At 45.3% G+C, this 6601-nt stretch overlaps 1 protein-coding gene across 1 annotated transcript in view; it reads left to right on the top strand.

The window, feature by feature from the left end:
• nrg2a (neuregulin 2a) overlaps window positions 1–6169 on the top strand; it is a 94793-nt gene extending 88624 nt beyond the window's left edge. The window contains exon 12 of the mRNA XM_062453200.1: window positions 6156–6169. The gene's annotated coding sequence lies outside the window, so the exon portion shown is untranslated. The remainder of the gene's footprint in view (window positions 1–6155) is intronic.
• The last annotated feature ends 432 nt before the right edge of the window (window positions 6170–6601 follow it).

The raw sequence follows: 6601 nt of genomic DNA, 5'->3' as shown, positions 1-6601 counted from the left end.
ATTCTCACAACCTCTTTATACGTGAATGTCCACCTAGTCATCTTAGCCCAATCTATGTATAATACATTTACATTTACATTTAGCAGACGCTCTTATCCAGAGCGACTTACAGTAAGTACAGGGACATTCCCCCCGAGGCAAGTAGGGTGAAGTGCCTTGCCAAGGACACAACGTCATTTTGCACAGCCGGGAATCGAACCGGTAACCTTCAGATTACTAGCCCGACTCCCTAACCACTCAGCCACCTGACTCCCCATAATACAAAATGATACTGTATGTACAAATGACAGAATACAGATCTAGACTGACAACAATTTGCCAAATAACCATACTTTGATAACCTTTTCAGTTTGGTAAATGGCTCCTATGGTAAATCAAGATCAATAATGAAGATACAAACCCTGATTTAGGCATTGTGTGCTGTCAGTGGCATATTCATGTTTTCAGTGTTAACATTTCAAACGCATCCTCACAATGTCTCCCCTGTGAATGCTGCACCGCCAGTTACCTTTCAGCTCAGGGATGTGAACGTTGAATTAATTAGAACAGTAGTTTGTGTTTCACCCAGCTCTGCATACATTTCTTCTCTTTCGAATGTTGCAAGAATTTCTTTCGCAAGTCTCTTAATCCGTGCCCTGTGCAGTGAACCGTACTGCAGGTTGTGCACGCAACTAAATGAACTACAGTGAACTACAACTACAGTACAGTTACTGTACCAAAGGCTGTAATGGTGTCAACATGACCAAAATATTGACAGCGTTGCCTGTCGGGGTCTGGCTGGTCGCTGGTCGCTGGTCGCTCCCCATCCTGTCTGGTGTTGGCGGTTGTCGTGTGGGAGACGATGTGCACAATTGCGATGTTGCATCTCTGCATAGGGAATGCAGACTCTAAGTATCTTAGATGTACAGGTTGTATGACTGTGAAGTACTTTCCTAAGAGAGTAGGGGCAGGCCTTCTCTTTAGCAATTTTCTTTACTGAAATGTTCCAAAGGAATGATATGGTCAGGATATGGTCAGGTATTAGAATGAATACTGTGTATATATGGGACAATTGTGTGCAAGCCCCCACACATTTGGTATTCTCGAACACCGAGATATATTAGATATAGAATAGAATACTAAACAGAAGGGAAACGTGATAAATCGAAAGTACGAATGGTAAATATTCCTGCAATTCAGATTTTGAATCCGTCAGAGGAGTAAATCGTGACAGTGGAGGGAAAACAGATTTCTAGTCGGCCATGTTTCTCCCTGCTATCTCTTCTTCTGTGGTTCTTTGTGCCCAGTGAGTGCATCCTTGGGAAGATCTCTCATAGAATTAGAATAAAGATGTTTAAATGCATGGCCCTCTCTCTCTCTGTGTGTGTGTGTGTGTGAGTGTGTGCGTGTGCGTGTTGAGTCATCAAAAAGCCCTTTCTCAATGTTCAACAAATGTTGATGTTTTGGGAGACAATGTGTAGATCTTTGTATTGGAGTCAGCATTGGATTTCCCTGGGAGCCAGCAGCACATGAATAAACTCTCGTTAGAACTATAGCGAGGAGCAGCTTTGGCTGTGTGACTCATATCTGCTTCTCTCATTTGGAATTTAAATCGGATGTGTTTGGATATTTTCCTCTCGAGTTTTTTTTAAATGTATTTGGCATGTCGACTTTTCGTCATTCTTATGAGTCGAGAGTCCTCAATAAAAATAGTATAAAAAGATCATTGTTATTAAATTGCACATGACCTTACTATTTTCTCTATGTGGCGTCTAAGTAAGAAAACATCCTGACAAAGTGTTTTAATAGTGCCATATCTCTCTTGTCAAGTTATCTTTATGCCAAATGTGTCTGAATGGTAAGGTCATGTCCAAAATGTCATGCAAAATCCAAATATGAAACGAAATCGAAGGCACACAAAAATTAAAAACGTTAACTGTGTCCTACATGGCTCCCAAGGTGAATCTTCTGAAAACCCACCCAAACACCGTTCTGCTAATTGTGTCTGTGTACAAAGCTTCCTCTGGAAGATGAGTAAGCAGTTACTCTACAAACGCCAACATGTTCCATCTGCAAGATTAAGACTTGGACCTACTGGGAGCGTTTTTTCAGTGAGCACTGAGCTGTCTGAAATACAGGGAGAGAGTAGGAGAAAATGGATATATTTGGATATGAGGACCGGCTAATTAATTCACTTGTCCCCTGCTGTGTTAGTCTAACCTGTTTTAATTGGTTAAATGAATTGTACGGTGAAATGAAATGTTATTGTGAAATATTAATGTTAAGAGTACAAAACGCTTTTATTTGATGCTGCTGATGAAAGAGGAGTTGCAGGAGAAGGAATTCAGTGCATGCTTCGATATCAGAACGCTCCCAGGTCAACTTTGGCAGTGTGTGTAGAGGTGCCTGTGTGCGTGTGTGTGTGTGTGCGTGTGTGTGTGTGTGTGAGAGAGAGAGAGAATAAGTCATACCTATCAGACTTGCACTAGCAATAGCTCCTGTACTGAACAAAACACACACGCCTGCAGGGAGAATCAACAATGAATATACAGTAACAGAACTGTTTAGAGACACTGTACGGGGAAGAAACATAATTTCCTCTCGCCCATGCTGCGAGGTAGGAAAGTTATTTTGTCAATTAATTTAGAATGTCAAATATACTTCTGCATTTTTACATCCCTACATCCCCATCCTCTACATCAATTGATTTTTCTTCATCAATCATTACTTACTGTTGCAAACAAATAACCTAACACATTCACACCAAAATGAGTTGATGTTGCAGTTCCCGAATGAACCTCTTTGGCATCTAGCCTTTCTAAATTCAGACATCATTTGGCATCATTTCTTCTAAATTCAGATTTCGCGAGTGATGTCAAAGTACACGCTAACCCTAAGAGCAACATTACAGTGATGCGCATAAATTGTTCACATGTACTTCAAAAGTAAGGCACTCAAAAAGCAATACTTTCCATTACAACGAATCAGTTAATCTTTTCAACATTCCATCAGAGGTTCTGACTAGAGTATGTCGACAACAGCAATATTAACACTTCCATCCATTCATTCAGCAGATGGCTCTACCCACAGCGATGCAGAAAACGTATTAAATGTATAAGGTAATGTAATGTTAATGTAATGTAAATGTAATAAGGTGCTGAAGATGATCAAGGAAAATAAGTGCACAGTCGAAACCGGATTACAGTGGCTAATGCCAAGGAACCACCCTGCATTACTAGACACAGTGCGATAAACACCTCATATCTCAATTACAACATCACAGAAAGGTCAATATTCATGTGGTCACTTTGCAAGTGGAAGTTCCAACAGTTCCTCAGTGATTCTTTTCAACTGTTTTATCTGCAAAGCGTTCAAAGTCAGTCACTGCTGCATAATAAACAATTGAATGTGTCTTTCATCCCAGTCATACAGTATAACCTTGGTATGATCAAATCTGGACATAAAAAAACCCCAGACAAAGACTGGATTATAATTCTTTCACTTTTCTGCATTTTAGACATTGTTAGGTGCGACATGAAATGCACTGGAAACACCGTATCTAGTTCAACGTGATTAGGAACTATTAAAGCCTCTAAAAGCCAACACTGTTATTGTACCCTTGCAGTACTCCGCTAATGTCATGGCTTGGATATCTACGAGGCTGACACACCCCATGTCATGCGCCAGGAAAGTGAAATCCGCAAACTGCGAGGAAAACGTACTGCTAACGTACGATACACGTTTCGAAAAAAAAGACGCTTGTTTGGATCAGAATCCATTTTGGATGCCGCAGGAGTAGTTATAACTGTGCGTCTCACTGCGCTTCTGTACTTCAGTGTGTGTGTGTGTGTGTTATAGTGAACTACTTATTCATGTGGATTGTCTGGAGAGTAAATGCTTTTAGCCCCGGATCCTCTGACTGGATGAAGAGCCCCCGGAGTCTGTTTAATCTTGCTCTTGGGCTGTTCAGATCTGTCTCTTGGAAGTAAACACACGGTTTTCAGAATGTCAGGTCGAGACAGGAGACACTGGCAATTGGCATGTTTCTACCCCCACCAGAACAGAGTGTCAGATTATTGTCATTGAGCTGTTGTGTTAAATCACCAAGGCAAACTCCTAAGGCCAGAGTGGATGTTGTGCATTTCAAACCCCTCACACAATGACACAGTGCAAATAAAGATGGAACGGATTCCCGCTGAAAGACATTGATGATACCAACAAATAGGGCACATCATATCATCGGTGGCGTCTGTGAGACAGTGGACAGGGTGTGTGTGTGTGTGTGTGTGTGTGTGCGCGCGCTGGGAGCAATCAGCAGCCAAGGTTGAACAGACCGAGAGCGACAGCAGGCTGGAGTCTCCAGCACACCAGCCACCCACATCTCCTCTTTGTGCATTTATTCTATCTGGTGTGCTTCCTCCCCCCACCCCCCCCTCCATCCCTCCCCCTCCATCCTCTCCTGCCAATAATCACAATAGCGCTCACACAAGAGGATATTTTGTGTGTGCGCGTGTGTGTGTATGCACTGAGAGTGCTTTCAAGTGGGCCTGCGTCAATGCTACCGTCGGGGATCAAAAACGAAAATGCATTTCGTTTATGACATGCCGATCCTCGGTCTTTCCTCGTCTGGGAGAAGACCCTTTCGTCGAGGGGGGGGGGGAGACGAAGCCGTGGGATGGAGCCTCTGCTTAGCCTCTCCTCTGTCGTCGGAAGGGGCCCGTTTTGGGGAACCGAGGGCGACCGCAGCGCGTCCGGAGACGCTCTACCTCCTCCTCGCCGGGGACGGCGGTTCGGGGTCGGAGGACGAGGAGCGGCACGCGCCGCCGCCTGCGAGCGCGGGTCAGACGCCAGCGTCAGCTCATTGGAGGCGCTCCAAGGTTAAGAGGTTGTGTTGAGATGAGGGATGAGGGCAGACGACCAGCATCAATTGAAAGTGAAGGCCATACAGGCATTTATTCATTTGTAACCATAATTGGTAACACAGAGAATGCCAGAGGATGTTGTTTTGTTTTTTGTTTTTTTTTCTCGCCAGCTCTCCCTCGGGTGGCTGTCGCTTGATAGGGGATGTGGGGATGATAAATCGTGGCTCTGGTGCGGGCCCGGCCGGAGGAGAGCCTGTCACGCTGTTCCAGGAAATATCACTTTCTATCGCTGATGGATGGTGACATTCCAGGGTATAAAGGAATTATGGGTAAAAATTCCCCTAATCTCTCGGATCCTTCCATCAGTCACCATAATCACTTTGAATATTTCCCGGCACAAATAACTTCTCAGGGAGTGTCATGGGAATTTACGATGTCATTACATCCGTTTTTACTGGTCAGTGGACGTTTTTTTTGGGGGGGTCTTCCAATATGCTCGTTTTGTTCCCTCCGTAACAATATGTGATGCGCTATAAACAGGAAGTCGACGGCTGGCGTCCTTTGTGAAAGGCTCCGCGTGTGCGTCTGTCTCTGTATTCGAGTGTCAGTCGCACGTATACGTACGCGGCGGAGAGCGGAGCTGAGTGATTTCCCTTTTGTGAACAATGAATTCTACGAACGGGAGGCGGTCTACTTGACATGAATTGTCGGCTCAGTATTGATTGAAAGCTAAAGCTTTGTATTGAAAGCGTTCCTACCCAGCCAGCAGTACACCCATTATGAGGGAAAAGCCAAACAGTGCTTGTCACTCTCTGGATTTTCTCTTGGCCTCACCCATTATACACGATTAAGAACAGACCACGCCATAAATACATTTCTAACCAAATTAAATGAGCTGAGTCCGAACAAAACTATTATGTAATTATCATTTGACGAATTATTCTCTTTACCATTGATGTATTTTACCGCAAGCTTTGTGGTTTTACCAGCTAGACTCCTAACAGCCGGACTTCTGGGAAGCAGTGTTACCTCAGCATGGCACATGTACTGAAGTAGAAGGCCCCATATAGAGCCCAATAGGTGACTCAAAAGTGTATTCAGTAGTACCACAGACTCAGACCGAGTTAACACAGGAACATCGACACCCAGACACACACACACAGAAACATAGAGACATACACCCAGACCCACACGCCACCCACACCTTTACACACACACACACACGGACCACAACAGTGGATGTGGCATCAATGAGCCAGCGGTGTGCGGTCTCCCGGAGCGACTGCACACGTGGGCACAAGAGAACCGAAGCAGGCGGGGGGGGGACGAGACGACGACAACTCTCCTCCCGTCGGCACACATCCACCCCAGACAGTGCGACAACAAGACCCCCCCTCCGCCCCCACCCTTGCTCTCGGTGGGGAAGGGGAAAAGGTTCATCATCCCTACCCGATCCCCGTGGCCGCCTGTGGCCTCCACACAATATGGCTGCCAACAGGAAGCAGCGGGAGCCGAGCCGGCCTCCCGCAGCGGCCGGCGATGATTGCCTCCACCCTCCTCATAATGCCGTTGTTACGAGGGGGGCCGCAACAGCGCCGCGGATGGGAAAGCGAGGCCTAATCAGACTCAAAGACAGAGGGCACGAGACGAGTGGTGTTTAACAATGCAATTGATTTCGAATCGGTGTGGTATGAATTATGGAATGATAGAGGCAGGCCAGAACAGTCGGATATGCTAACAAAGCCCACTCTACTTTTCAA

The sequence above is a fragment of the Osmerus eperlanus genome, chromosome 27 (assembly GCF_963692335.1).
Source record: "Osmerus eperlanus chromosome 27, fOsmEpe2.1, whole genome shotgun sequence".
NCBI lineage: Eukaryota > Metazoa > Chordata > Actinopteri > Osmeriformes > Osmeridae > Osmerus > Osmerus eperlanus.
Note: the sequence above shows the minus strand (reverse complement) of the source record. Positions and strands in the feature narration are given on the sequence as shown.